Below are 15,979 nucleotides of genomic sequence, written 5' to 3'. Positions count from 1 at the left end.
ACCTATTAATGATAGCTTTCCTGATGAACAACTAGCTGCAATAAATGTTTATAATAGTACACCTTGGTATGTTGACGATGCTAATTATATTGTTGCTAAATACATACCACCTAGCTTCACATACCAACAAAAGAAAAAATTCTTCTATGATTTAGGACATTACTTTTGGGATGACCCATATCTTTATAAAGAAGGAGTAGATGGTATTATTAGATGTTGTGTACCTGAGCATGAACAAAAACAAATACTACGGAAATGTCACTCTAAAGCTTATGGAGGATATCATGCGGGAGACAGAACCACTCACTACTAGGGAAAAGCTTATACACAGATGCTTACTACCAGCGAGGGTTTATACCCCTCGCTACTGCTACTTACTAGTAGCGCGTGTTTTTAGCCCTCGCTACTACTAAGTTGATAGTAGTAGCGCAGGTTTTTAACCCTCGCTACTACTAAGCGGTCTCTACTGTGCCCCCCGGGCCATGCCATAGTAGTAGCGAGGGTTATAAACCCACGCTACTAGTAGCAAAATAGTAATAGTGCGCGAGGTACAACCAGCGTTACTACTATCGTTCGCCGAAACCCGTTTTTTGACCCTACTCAATAATAGCGCGTATTTGCTAGGCGGCGCTATGGTTTGGATTGCAGTGGTAGCGTGTCTCAAGAGCATTGCTACAACTAAGGGCACCCATCCCTGTCAAAAAAAAAACTACCCCTCTTTCGCGTGAGCCCCCGCTCTCTCTCTACTGTGACTCCTTGCCGCTATAGACACATACGCCGGCCGCCTCGCCTCGCTCCGACGACTCCTTCCACCGCCAGGCACGCTCCTGAGCTTGCCTCCCTCCGCTACTTCCTCCCCTTCGGCTGGATTCGACGCTCGTGCCCACCAGCAACCCTCCCCCGCGGCTAGGGTTTCGGGCGCGGCGGTCGGGCGGAGCGTCATGCGCCGCCGCCTCGCCCTCGCCGGCGCCCCTCCTCCCACCCGCGCCGCCGCCGCCGCCATCCCCAATGTGAGCAAGCTGGCTAGGGTTCACCGCCCCCCTTTGCTGATCGAATTGATTTACACTAGTTACAGCAGCAGCAAGTCGATCTACTCCCCCTTTGCTGAATGTTGATGGAATCGAATGGCGCCATCAGGTGGAGGAGGAGGAGCTCTGTTGCGGGGGTTTTCTACCCTGGTTGCGAAGCAAGGCGGGAGCCGGCACCTCGTCGGTGCTGCGGATCGGGACCTTGCCCTTGGGAAGGTCAATCTCGCTCTTCTTCTTGTTTGGGTACTGTCGATTTGCAGAGTAGCAGCCATCCTCACCATGGATCTTCTTCGTCTTCTTCAGGTCATTGTTCCCTTCGCGGCCGATACAGTAGTGGGACTGCATATTGCAAGTGCCTCAAAATGCTGTATGTTCTTAGTCCTAAGAAATTTACCTGCTGCAAAGAACATACTACTATTTTATTTTTCTAGGACACATTATCCTTGCTAATTTTGATGGCTTGTTGAATCAGTTCCCCCTTTATTTGTAGTATGCGCAGCAACTCAAAGTCTGTTTGTGGCTGTTTGGCGATCTGGTTACCCCGGCGGACCTCACTGTGTTCTAAGCGTCAACCTTGTGCACACAAGAACATGAGGGTACCCTGCTCCAGCGTCCAGAGATAATTCAGAGTTAATTTTGTAGCTATTCCAAGCTGCGACCTTGTGCAACCTTGTGGGAACAAGCACCTGTTCTAAGCTGTGACCTTATTTGTGAGGCTGCTACCAATTTCAGATTTACTTCTATAGCATTTTGTTTAGAAAGTATTTTCATTTAGATTTTACTACAACCGTCCATATCATGTGCATAATATTTTTGTCATAGATAGTTAATTGAGTTCTTCCAGTGGACAAAGCACCCTTGCTGTTGAACGCTGCATAATTTGTTTGTTTTCACCAGGGTATCCTCTAGGAGGAGATTCAGAAAGATTTAGAAATTTTCGATCTTTGGAAGTGATATGAATGGCTACATTTTAAAAATTTAATCATATGAACATATATAGTAGATGATATAATTTGATCCAGAGTAGCAATAGCTTGGAAGCTTAGAACGGTTCTTGAGAAAAAAGCTATACTCAGATAGATATGCATGAGCAGTACAATAGCTAACCCACTAGCAGCGCCTCAGACATGTGGGTCTTATCTGTGATTCCCCTTCTTGCAGCCTTTGTTTGTTCTGAAAGATTTCTTCATGTATCATAATAATAGAAAGGGATTTTCTGCGGGACAGACCAACTGACTAATGGTTGTTTGCTTTGTAGGAATTGGGATGGGTGCTGTATGTTAGATCCCTTGCATGCAAGGATCAGATGCATAACATAGTATGAACATGCTGTAGAAATGTTACGGAGGGACATGCATTTTCATCTTCTAATATGCACTGCTGGCATATAAGTTCTGTTTGTTTCACACCCACATAGTGACATAAAAGCTTCCATGGTTAATTTTCTGAACCATTATTTGGGCCTTGGGCTTGGTAAATTGGAAAGCCGTTGTGAACCAGCAACCTACATGTAGCCTGTAGCGAAGCCATCAGAGGAATTAGCGCCTCAAAAAAATCATAGGAACTAACGGAGAAGGCTTCAGCGGTTGGTGTGTGGCTGCGTGCGGGCCTGCGGCAACCCTGGCAACGAGGATGCTAATGCGAGGGCGCGAGGTACGATTGCCGCCGGCGGACAGAGATTGGCATCCGGCGTCGTTGGCGTCCTGCATCGTCCTATGTTCTGCAGGGAACATGTCTGATACGGTGAATTGGTGATAACTTGGAGATTTCATTTGAATCAGGTACTTAGTTATGTGCTTGATGTTACCATATGAACCATGAATCAACGATGTGAAATTCACCATTTATCTTTTATTCATTCTTCCATTGATCACGTGTGGATTACAGATTTTCAAATATTTATTCTATAGGGACTGAGGCAACCAAATAAGTGGAATAAAAAGTTAGACGTTGTGGCAGCCAGTGAGGTATTTATCCATGTCTTACTCCTACCTTTGATCTTATATGTTCTCATTTGAATTGTACATGGTAATTCCAGTAAACTAAATATGGTCATACTAGTGTATGTAGTGTACAGAATAAGGATTGAATGTTATGTTTTCTTCTTTCTTTTCTGTATCTGTGCCAGGCCTAAAATTCAATCTTAGCTTGGGCCTCCTTTACTGTTTTATGATTGGATCCTGGGAGAGCTGTCGTGGTTAGATTTGTGAGCTGTTCTAGATTTACTGCATGGCTTGGTTCTAGATTGGTTCTAGATTGGACAGTAATTCGACTACCCAGATGCTAGCCAGTAGCCTCCTGAATCTTGTATTCAGAATTCTCTTGAAATCTGAGCACATCCCACGCTTGAAGAGTTCACTTTAGGATTTGAATATTAATCTCATGGTCCAAACTGCAAACATTGATGCTGGTTGATGTAGAGGCTAACTTGCTAGTGCATTTATTTTAACTGATGGTCCAAACTGCAAACATTGACGCAAGAGTTTTACTGTGGGTGTTATCCTTATTGATTCTTTATCCAATCCATAGTGAAGTAATGTCGGGGAACCCCCCTCCAGGTGTTAGTTTTAGCATCTATTTCTGCATCATGGCTGTAAACTGAACTTGGTTCAGTTAAAAACTGCACTGTCCAATTTGGACAGCAAGCTTTTATCTGAAAAATGAGTTCGCTAGGCTTAGAATTTTGAGTTTGCCCCTTTACATAAGTTTTAGATAAAGTTCCAAGGTTTCTTTAGAGTATTTATTTGTGTTGTTTGGATGTACGGTTTGAGAGCAGCAATCAATTTAGTTTGCTGTCCCGAAATATATGTTCCTGGGTACAGTATTTTGATATGCTCGGAAACGACTACATCTTGCTCCATGTTGTCGGCTCAGCTAGAGTCCTTAATCATGAGGAGATGGGACACGTCGATTGTTAGAGTACACTTGACAGGTGCATTTTGTGAAATTCTAGCCAGAAGATTGATAGCATGCTTGCCTGCTTGTTCTTTTCAGTTCAAATAAATGTTCCTTTTCTTGTTGAATCCAAAGTAGCTAGCGGAGATCAAGTGGAAAGGTTGTTGATTGTCCCAAAGTTCTTGGACCATTTAGTTTGAATATCCAGTGAGGAATTAAGCATATATTTTCGGCATGAGCCCCTTTAAATTGCTAGATGAGAAAGAATCTTAACTTAATTAATGGGTCTTGTGAATTGGAATATACCATTTAGTTGAACTGATGCAATTTGCGTACTAACAAGTTTTCACTTTCTCGACATGAGCGCAGGGGTGATCGACGCTGACTAGCGCAGCCGGTGGGTGCTGTGCTCTTCAACCACTCAGAGGCGGACTTCTCCGTGAAGCTGGTGGCCATGTCGCGTAGTTGATTGTCCAGGTGATTTCGATGCCGGAGGTCGCCGAGGTAGAGGACCTCGACGCCACCGTCCGGGGGGAGGGAGGATTCGGGTCCACCGGCGTCTAAGCTCCGAGCCTTGGTAGATACATCTAGGGAAGTTGTCTGTTTAGGTTGGTGATGGAACACCAGGGAAGGTACCCACCTTTCGATGATCATTGTGTGTGTCTGATGTTAAATGGAATCTTGAGAATGTTATGTGACGTTGGTTTGGTTTGCACTGGGCGTATTTCCATTCATGAATACTACATCTAACTTTTATTTTTTTTAATTCCTAAATTATTAGTAGTAGCGTGGGAAACAAATGAGCGCTACTAGTAGTTAGGTTAGTAGTAGCGTGGGAAATTAGAAATGAGCGCTACTAGTAGTTAGGTTAGTAGCAGCGTGGGATATATGTGAGCGCTACTAGTAGTTAGGTTAGTAGTAGCGCGGGTGCACCCGCGCTGCTACTAACGTTTAGCTGTAGCGCGATACTAGTAGGGCGAGTACCCGCGCTACTAGTAGCATTTTACCTGCGCTGCTAGTAGCCTTTTTCCTAGTAGTGACTCATAAGGTATTGCAATCTGGTTTTTATTGGCCTACTCTCTTCAAAGATGCCCGTAAGTTTGTCTCGTCTTGTGATGAATGCCAAAGAATAGGTAATATCGGTAAGCGTCAAGAAACGCCTATGAATTATCCACTTGTTGTTGAACCATTTGATGTTTAGGGATTTGATTTCATGAGACCTTTTCCTTCCTCTAATGGGTATACACATATTTTGGTTCATGTTTATTATGTTACTAAGTAGGTAGAAGCTATTCCATCCAGTAGTGCTGATCACAACACCTCTATTAAAATGCTTAAGGAAGTTATTTTCCCAAGTTTTGGAGTCCCTAGATATTTAATGACTGATGGTGATTCACACTTTATTCATGGTGCTTTCCGTAAAATGGTTGCTAAGTATGATGTTAACCATAGAATTGCATCACCTTATCATCCTCAGTCTAGTGGTCAACTTGAACTTAGCAATAGAGAAATAGAACTAATCTTACAAAAGACTTTCAATGGGTCCCGAAAGAATTGGTCTAAGAAATTAGATGATGCACTTTGGGCTTATAGAACAGCTTATAAAAATCCAATGGGTATGTCTCCATATAAAATGGTTTACGGAAAAGCTTGTCATTTGCCTCTTGAGTTAGAACATAAAGCATATTAGGCAATAAAAGAATTCAACTATGATTTCAAACTTGCTGGTGAAAGAGGTTATTTGATATTAGCTCATTAGATGAATGGAGAACCCAGGCTTATGAAAATGCAAAGTTATTCAAAGAAAAAGTTAAAAGATGGCATGACCAAAAAATCCAAAAGCGTGAGTTCAAAGTTGGGGAATATGTTCTTTTGTACAACTCTCGTTTCAGATTCTTTGCAGGAAAACTCCTCTCCAAATGGGAAGGACCCCATGTCATCGAGGAGGTATATCGATCCGGAGCTATTACAATAAATAATGCCGAAGGTATTAACCCGAAGGTTGTCAATGGTCAACGAATAAAACACTATATCTCAGGTACGCCCATTAATGTTGAAGGCAATATTATCCAAACTTTGACACCGAAAGAACACATAAAGGAAACGTTCTGAAACACTCCAGAATCATGAAAAAAGGGAGGTACGTGATACAGTAAGTAAACGGACTCCGAAAAATCTGCAAAAGTATTTTTTGTCAGTTTTGGAATATTTAGAAAATTAGGAAAAATAAGAATCTTCCAGGAAAGTGACCCTGGTGGGCACGATACACCAGGGCGCGCCAGGCAGGTGGGTTGTGCCCACCTCGGGTACTTTCTGGACTCCGTTTTTCTTCCGTTCTGCTTGTTCCCCAAGATAAAAAATCTATATATACCTCACGAACCTGTTAACCTCTGTATCGCGGAGAAATCTCCCGTTTTCTTTTCTTGCTGTTTTCTGTCAGATCTACTGAGGCAGGCATCATGTCTTCTTCTCCATCTGATCATATGGAAGAGGATGCTTGGTTGATGAAGATTGAGCTGAAGAGAGAAGACCCCCTTGGAGCAGCTAAAGAGGACAAGAGCAAGGAGGCCACTGAAGATCAAGTGCCGATGGACGAGCAAGCCTTGCATGCCGATGAGGAATAGGAAGATATCCTTAAACCCTACTATGGTCATCTTACCCCCACTGAGATTGCAGTCTTCAGGATCATTGAAACGTGATGAGGACATCCAACTTTGCCTCTATCAAAACGGTTCGTATACAAAATAAGTATCTCACTCATGAAAATATTCTGCATATGGAGCACATAGCTTCACTTCGGAGCGTCATCCGAAGATTGGAGATTCTCTTGGTCCTTAAAGACCGGATCACTTCTACATCATCACCACCACCTTCTTCTTCACCACCAAAAGAAAACTGAGTATCGGGTATGGGCACTCCCCTTGGCTTTTGACAAGCTTGGGGGAGGTGGCTCGGTATCGTATCATCCCCGCTATCTTTTTCCTTTACTTTCTTAGTTCGATCCATGGTTATGTTTTGCTACTAGATGAATAAAAGTTTAGTTCAATCATTTCTTTTTGTGAGTTTGCTTAGTGATCAATCTTTGTAATCCTGTGTGAGATACATAATAAAGTTTAGTTTGAGTTTTGCCTTCTTTACTTTCTTGTGCAATAAAAAAGGAAATAAAAGAAAAAGATCATATGCTAATCTTATGGTAAGTAATCACATTACATAAGGAAAAGTATAAGTAGAAAATTTTATTGTAGATTAAAAACATAGCATTGGTCAATGATGCAACTCATGAAAGAATTAATAAGGGAAGAGAAGATTCACATATAAATATACCATCATGAAAATCTTTTATGATTGTGAGCACCCATCAAAATATTATATGCCAAAATTTTTGATGTTGGACAAGGAACACAACTTAATGATTTATGTTTGTTCATATTCACATAGAAGTTATATTGTCATAGATCCTTCAACATGTGGTGCTTGCCCCTATCTTTGCTAGCCAAAAACCCCGCACTAAGTAGAGATACTACTTGTGCATCCAAAACCCTTAACCCAAATCTTGTTTGAGAGTCCACCATACCTACCTATGGATTGAGTAAGACCCTTCAACTAAGTTGTCATCGGTGCAAAAAGGGCAATAAAAATTGCTTCTAAAAATGTGAGATCATTTAGTGTAAGGGAAAATTGAGCGTTGTACGAACATGTGATGGTGAAGAATAAAAGCGACAGGCTGCATAATAAAGGTTGCCATCACAAGGGGCAAAATAACGTGATGTTCTCTTGCACCAAGGGGTTGAGCATACAAACAAAAAGTGCATGGCAACCTCTTCTTCCCTCTGCGAAAGGCCTATCTTTTACTTTCATGTATTTACTTTCATGCAAGAATCAAAGTTTTTCTCTCTATTCCTTTTATTTTCTCCTTTGGAAAGCATCATGTGGTGAGGAAAGATCTAAGTAGATATATGCAATTGAATATGAGTAGCATGAGTTATTATTGTTGACATCACACCCTTGAGGTGAGTGCATTGGGAGGCGAAACTATAAGCCCTTATCTTTCTATGTGTCCGGTTGAAACATTTTGCTCATGTGTATGTGGTGAGTGTTAGAAATTATAGAAGACTAAATTATGGTTGAGTATGTGGACTTGCCTAAAGGCTCCGATACGTGACCCTTCCTGAAAAGATGATGAATTGTAGTTGTAAAGTTGACTGAGAACATAGTTTGTTGGTTTCCAATAGAGTTTATACTTTATACTTCGATGTTGTGATGAATTGTCACTTGTTCATGAGAAGTCTATGATAAAAATTCTACAATAAAAGTTTTATGTTAAAGTTTTTTGCTGTTATAATAAGTCACATGATGCTGCTATGTCTATTTTTGTTTTTATCGACACCCCTCTCTCTCTCTCTAACCATGTGGACATGTTTTTCGATTTCGGTTTTTGCTTGAGGACAAACGAGGTCTAAGCTTGGGGGAGTGGATACGTCCATTTTGCATCATGTTTTCCTACTGTTATTTATGTTGTTTTATTGTATAATAATGCTTTTTGGAGTAACTCTAATGCCTTTTCTCTCATAATATGCAAGGTATGCACCAAGGGGGAGAATTCTGGCAGCTGGAAATCTGGACCTGAAAAAGCTACGTCAAGCTACCTATTCTGCACAACTCCAAATGAGCTGAAATTTCCCGAGGATTTTTTATGGAATATTTAAGACTTATTGGAGCAAATAAGTACTAGAGGGGGGCCACCTGAGCGCACCAGGAGGCCTAGGAGCGCCCTGGTGGGTGCTGCCCTCCCCAGCCCACCTCCGGTGCCCATCTTCTGGTATATAAGTCATTTTGACCTAGAAAAAAAGAAAGAGAGGACTTTCGGGATCAAGCGCCGCTGCCTCAAGGCGGAAATTGGGCAGGAGCTCTTTTGCCCTCTAGCGAAGCGATTCTGCCGGGGGAACTCCCCCCCCCCCCCGGAGGGGGAAATCATCGTCATCATCAACACCAACAACTCTCCCATATTGGGGAGGGATATCTTCATTAACATCTTCAACAACACCAACTCCTCTCAAACCCTAGTTCATCTCTTGTGTTAAATCTTTGTATCAAAACTATATATTGGTGCTTGTGGGTGACTAGCAGTGTTGATTACATCATGTAGTTGATTACTATATGGTTTATTTGGTGGAAGATTATATGTTCAGATCCATTATGCTATTTAATAACCCTATGATCTTGAGCATGTTTATCATTTGTGAGTACTTACTTTCGTTCTTGGGGTCACGGAAGAAATCATGTTGCAAGTAATCATGTGAACTTGATATGTGTTTGATATTTTGATGATATGTATGTTGTCATTCTCTTAGTGGTGTCATGTGAACGTCGACTACATGACACTTGACCGTATTAGGGCTGAAGGGAATGCGTTGTGGAGTAGTTATTAGATGGTGGGTTGCGAGAGTGACAGAACCTTAAACCCCAGTTTACGCGCTATTCCGTAAGGGACCGATTGGGTCCAAAAGTTTAATGCTATGGTTAGAATTTATTTATAATACTTTTCTCGTAGTTGCGGATGCTTGCGAGAGGGTTAATTCATAAGTAGGAAGTTTTTTCAAGTAAGAACAGCACCTAAGCACCGACCCACCCACATATCAAATTATCAAAGTACCGAACACGAATTAAGCCAACATGATGAAAGTGACTAGATGAAATTTCCGTGTATCCTCAAGAACACTTTGCTTATGATAAGAAACTGTTTTGGCCTGTCTTTTGTCTCAAAAAGATTGGGCTACCTTGCTGCACTTTTGTTACTACTATCATTACTTGCTCGTTACAAATGATGTTACTATCAAACTACTCCGCTAGTTACAATTTCAGCACTTGCAGACATTACCTTGCTGAAAACCATTTGTCATTCCTTCTGCTCCTCGTTGGGTTTGATACTCTTACTTATCAAAAAGGCTACAATTAACTCCATATACTTGTGGGTCATCAACTATGCATATGTAAAAAGTAGACATCAAAATATGTATTTGGAAAAAAAGTTAATCATGTCTTTAAAATTTTGAACTATGTATAACAAGATGTTCCTTATGTATACGAAAAATGTAAAATGTATATAAAAAATAGAGATCAAAACTTATATTTGAGAAAAAATGTTAATCATCTGTTAATTTTTTTATACATGTATAAACATAATGTTTATTACATATATGAAAAATAATATACTTATAAAAATATGTATCTTGTGTATATGAAAAATATACAATGTACATGAAAAAATTAGACATAAAAGCATATATTTGATAAACGAAACATGTACAAAAATAGTATTTTAGATGTATACAAAAATTGTACAGCGTGTATAAAACAAGTAGACATCAAAACATATATTTCCAGAAAAAGGTAATCATTTATTTAAATATTCCAGATGTATACGGAAAATATACATTATATGTGAAATAAAGTACAAATTAGTTGAGGAAAAAGAATAAAAATGAAGACCAACGAAAACTGAGAAAGAAAACAAAAAAGAAAAAAAAACAAAGGAACTGATGGAAAAGAGATGAACACATTGAAAATCGGTGAAATCTAATGAAAACCAAGAAAGAAACAAAGAAAACCAATGAAAAAAAAACAACGAAACAAAAACCCCAAAAAAACAAAGCATGCAAAACAGTGCAACACATTGAAAAAACAATGCATGCCCAGTACTGTGGCGATCCGATAAAGCTTCACGCGAGGTTAGGGTACATCCAATGGCGTAGCCCGGGGGGGGACGAGCAGGAGCCTCAACGACGGAGCGAACTTGGAAGTATCTCTACTCCTAATGGACCAATTGGTAGTCTCCGCCGGTCAATTTTCGTCCCACCAGATACGGAGTTTTTTCGTCCTCCCGAGTCCCGACCACCTCCCACGTCCTAGCGCTTCCGCCCTATTCCATGATTTTTTTTTTCGTCAGTTTTTTCGTCTCTGCTGCCCGCCCACTCACGCAGCCAAAAAAACCACCCCCACGCACGAACCACCCCCATCCCTCTCCTCGCGCGAGCATCCTCTCCTCGGTACCCCGCACGCGCTAGGGTTCCTGCGCCGCCGCCACACAGGAGCTTGTCGACCAGCCCAGCGTCCTACTGCTCCGCGCCTCACTTCCCTCGTCGCTCGCCTTCGGACTCCTCGCTTCCCTCAGGCGATCCGTCGCTTGTCCGCAAGCCAAGCCGCCGCCTCTCCGCCGAGAAATAAGGATCTCGATCTCCGCCGTGGTTGACAAACAGCGTGACGGGCGGAGCACCCAGACCGCAGGCTCATCCCCTTCTCCGATCCACTCCGGCGGCAGCCATCGTTTTTAGATCCCCTCCCTCTTCTCGCCCCAAACCCTAGAGGTATGACGGGCACCGATCTGGTGGTGCCTCCACCGCCAATGACCACGCGCCGGCAAGGCCCCCATCTGTCCCTCGCTTGATCCCCTCCGCCCGCTCCCCCGGTGTGTGCCACCGACGCCTCCGGCGGCGCTTGCGTCCTGGGGTCCGCCCCCTATCGTTCAGCCTCGTGTCTCCCGACGAGGGCACCACCGCCAAGTCATGTGTGCTGTTCTGGGAGGCTTGACAAGCTGCTGATTAGAGGACACCAACCTGGCCTCAGAGGAGGCCATCCTTGCCAAGTTCGTGTCGGTATTGGTCACCTGCGTGCGCGGCCATGCCGCCGCCGCCGTCCCCTGCTACGAGTCTCGCTCACTGCAAGCTGCAAAGCCCGTGCCCATCTCCCCTGAGGCAAGGTACAATTTTCTGCTATGTTCTTAAACCATTCTTCTTTTCATGTATTAATGTATGTCCTGCTAGGAGTAGTACCAACAATAGTCTTCTGTACTCCAAAATCTGAAAGAGGATGCCAATTATGTGATCAGAAAGATACGACCTATAAAAAGAAAAGTCACCAGTCTTCGTCGCTCCAAGGTATTCAAGTAGGGAAGCATGCGTTTGTCGAGATATGCAAGGGCATGCTTTGTGCATTTTGTGTGGATGCTGGCAACGCACATGCATCTTATCTTGCTCTTTTATACCAATTGTTGGTATTTTACCTTTTTAACTGACATAACCACACTATATTTGTTGGCATGGAATAGACATTGTAGATCCAGTGGGAGAATATCATAGCTGCGCTAAGTAAACGTACTATTGTTTAGAATGATAGTCTCACTAAAATTTTGAAGTTAGACTGTTTTGCCTTACTAATTGTATGTTTTTCATATTTTTTTTGTTCAATTTGCTCTCTAAGGTTGAGCTCGTGCAGTGGTTCAGGTATAGATGTGCATCCCATAAGGGCAGCTACAGTTTCTTTCATTAAGCTATTTGTTGTTAGTGCACAAAGACAAGTTATATTACTTCGACAAGAAAAAGTGCAGAAAGACCATATAAAGTACTCTGGTGAGTGTAAGTTGAACTAGCACTCGAATTATAGCTTTGTTTTTTAGATGCGTGAAACATCTAGATTACTTTGTTGAGTGTAAGGCGAACTAGCACCCGACAAGGAAAAGTGCAGAAACATCTAGATTAAAGCTCTGTTTTTTAGATGAGTGTAAGGTGAACTAGCACTCGACAAGAAAAAGTGCAGAAATACCATCTAGATTTTCTTTAGATGTGTGAAACATGCACAACGATTTGCTCTGTTGAGTGTAAGTTGAACTAGCACTCGAATTATAGCTCATGCCGGCATGCTAATTTCTGTTTCTCATATCAGTCCTCCTTTTGTCCATTTTTGTTCACTACAACCTGAAGGAAACTGTACTGGATAGCATCCTATCATATAAAATTACATGTACCGAGTGATTTAGCTTGATTTTATTGATAGTTTGATACTGTCAACAACGAACTACTGCTGTGACATATTTGATGCAACCTATAAAATATTTTTTGTTTAATTTCATCATATCATTTATATACTGAAGTCTCTTCTGGACATGCTGTCTAAGTGCGTCATGTATGTTAGATATTTGTTCTATATTACTTGCCATTGAATATTTTTCTTTTATTTAGGTTATGTGCATTATTGATCAACCAATCTTGAGAGAGAGATGGGTTGGCGTGAATGGGAAGAAAACTACATTGCATGTACAAGAAGTATGCCCTCAACTTTTTCATGGTATGCCTTATTTATTGTTCTTGTGATTTTTCCAGCAATTTCACTTTACATTTCTTATTTGCTTTTAGGTATTTGTGTAATTGATCAGAACTACATACATAACATTTTCAAGGCTACCCCATAGAGCAGCTAAAGGGAGGAGAGGAGCAACCACGGTGGGCAGGTAAGTCGAGGATGGAAGGGAATTTGTGTAGAATAAGCATGCAATCTACAATAAAATACACAGTATAATTAGGAAACAAGGTACTGGACAAAAAACAAGAAAATACAGAGATCAAATACTTTCGGGACTGCAACTCTACAAGATTGAAACTAATGAACAGCTAAGCCTTTAGGTATTTTTTCGTAATTGATCAGAACTACATACATAGCAATGTAAGGGCACAATATAATTTGGCTCTTTTTTTATCTATATTTAATCCGGAAAGTATCATTTAAGCAGTGTGCTCAGAAGAAATTGAAAAACCTTATACTTTCAATGGCACTTCATCGCTTATGCGAGTTTACATTTGTAGAGCTCGAGTGCATAGTCTTTGTCTTTTTGATGACCTTTGTAAAAATCAATAGTGACAACATAAAAACAAGAAAGCGCAATCCTGCAGATCTTGCATTATGGAAGGTGCTTGCTATTTTACCCTTTGTACTTTGTGGTAAATTTATGTTATTGTTTCCTTTATTCAAGTGTTATCCTTCACAAAAAAAATTTGTTCATTGTGCTAGGGAGGGTGAGCCATTCTGGGAAAGTCCTTGTGGCCGTGAAAGGCCAGGATGCCATATTGATTGCAGTGCAATGAGCAGGCATTATTTAGGCCAATCGTTTAATATTCAATATTTGATCTTTCCACATCACGGGAATGAGCTCGCGCAAAGCCGAGCAGCGAATCCTGAGAGTGAGGTCAAATGTTGGATGCATAAGGGTTTTGTCAACAACAATGGCCAGAAGGCGGCAAAAGTAGACAAAAACTTCACTATCAAAGGTGTAAGCGGTGCGAATCTCTTATTTTTTGTTGGCATACTTGCAGTTAAACTATATATCATTTGTTTGTAGTTGAACCTGGTCATCTTATTGTTGTCGCTGTAGATTATTGCTCTGTACGATCACATGGCTGTAAGGCTATTCCTGACGCGAACAAACTACATTGTCCAGCAGAAACTAGAAAAGCAGTCCAGCAGAAAAAGGAAGCAGTCAGAGAAGAAGCATCAGTAGGAAAAGAAACAGTCTGAGGTTTAGTGGCGCATTGTCCAGTGCTCTGCAGCTTCTTCTGTGATGCCCCCGATTCAATCGTACACTAATCATGCACGCAAATGTGTACGATCAAGATCAGGGACTCACGGGAAGATATCACAACACAACTCTAAAAGTAAAATAAGTCATACACGTATCATATTACAAGCCAGGGGCCTCGAGAGCTCGAATACAAGTGCTCGAACATAAACGAGTCAGCGGAAGCAACAATATCTGAGTACATACATAAGTTACACAAGTTGCCATAAGATGGCTAGCACAAACTGGGATACAGATCGAAAGAGGCGCAGACCTCCTGCCCAGGATCCTCCTAAACTACTCCTGGTCGTCATCAGCGGCCTGCACGTAGAAGTAGGCACCTCCAGTGTAGCAGTAGTCGTCGTCGACAGTGGCGTCTGGCTCCTGGCTCCAACATCTGGTTGCGACGTCCGAGAAGAAGAGGGAAAAGGGGGAAAAGAGGGAGGAAAGCAACCGTAAGTACTCATCCAAAGTACTCACAAGCAAGGATCTACACTACATATGCATGGGTATATGTGTAAAGAGGCAATATCGGTGGACTGAACTACAGAATGCCAGAATAAGAGGGGGATAGCTAGTGCTATCGAAGACTACGCTTCTGGCAGCCTCCGTCTTACAGCATGTAGAAGAGGGTAGATTGAAGTCCTCCAAGTAGCATCGCATAGCATAATCCTACCCGGAGATCCTCTCCTCGTCGCCCTGTGGGAAAGAGATCATCGGGTTGTCTCTGGAACTTGTTTGGGTGTGTTTTATTAAGTATCCAGTTCTAGTTGTCATAAGGTCAAGGTACAACTCCGGCTCGTCCTTTTACCGAGGGACACGGCTATTCGAATAGATAAACTTCCCTGCGGGGGTGCACCATATTTCCCAACACGCTCGATCCCTCTGGCCGGACACACTTTCCTGGGTCATGCCCGGCCTCGGAAGATCAACACGTCACCGCCCTACCTAGGCACAATAGAGAGGTCAACACGCCGGTCTAAATCCTATGCACACATGCATGTTGCGTACGCGGCCGGTGAGCAGACCTAGCCTCCCTTATAGAAGAGCAGGCGTTCCAGTCCAACTCGGCGCGCCCCGCTCAGTCGCTAACGTCAAGAAGGCTTCGGCTGATACCACAATGTCGAGTGCCCGTAACTGTTCCCGCGTAGTTGGTTAGTGCGTATAGGCCAATAGCCAGACTCAGATCAAATACCAAGATTTTGTTAAGCGTGTTATTATGAAGTAACCATGGACGCCGACCAGGGCCAGGCCCACCTCTCACCTCGGTGGTCTCATCCTGCCATGTTGCTCCGCCACAAAGATCCACTCAGAGGGCCATCGGGAAATTATGTCCTTTCAACCCCCAATCCGTGAATCAACCGCGGGTACTCAACAAGCCAAACAGACTTTAGTCACCAACTGTATAGTATGTATGAATGTAAGTAAAAACCCGTGATCACCTCCCAAGTGATCACGACCCGATAGTATAGCAAGGCAGACTGACAAGAATGTAGGGCCACTGATGATAAACTAGCATCCTATACTAAGGATTTAGGATTGCAGGTATGGTATCAACGACTGTAGCAACAATGACATGCTATGCAACAGAATAGGATTAACCGAACAGTAACATGCTATACTACTCTAATGCAAGCAGTAGAGAGAAAAATAGGCGATATCTGGTGATCAA

The 15,979-nt window shown here is 42.3% G+C and overlaps 1 long non-coding RNA gene across 2 annotated transcripts; it reads left to right on the top strand.

Annotated features, from left to right (window-relative positions):
* The first annotated feature begins 997 nt into the window (after nucleotides 1-997).
* LOC119317975 lies at nucleotides 998-4,638 on the top strand. 2 transcript variants are annotated; one of them, XR_005153869.1, is made up of 6 exons: nucleotides 998-1,244; nucleotides 1,332-1,395; nucleotides 1,519-1,738; nucleotides 2,287-2,809; nucleotides 2,939-2,995; nucleotides 4,293-4,638. It is a non-coding gene; the product is annotated as an uncharacterized LOC119317975 (long non-coding RNA). The 2 variants fall into 2 exon arrangements; XR_005153868.1 differs by having other exon boundaries at nucleotides 1,519-2,809.
* The last annotated feature ends 11,341 nt before the right edge of the window (nucleotides 4,639-15,979 follow it).

The sequence above is a fragment of the Triticum dicoccoides genome, chromosome 1B, assembly GCF_002162155.2.
Source record: "Triticum dicoccoides isolate Atlit2015 ecotype Zavitan chromosome 1B, WEW_v2.0, whole genome shotgun sequence".
Taxonomy (NCBI): Eukaryota; Viridiplantae; Streptophyta; class Magnoliopsida; order Poales; family Poaceae; genus Triticum; species Triticum dicoccoides.
The sequence above is the reverse complement of the archived record's forward strand: the minus strand, read 5'-3'. Positions and strand labels throughout refer to the sequence as shown.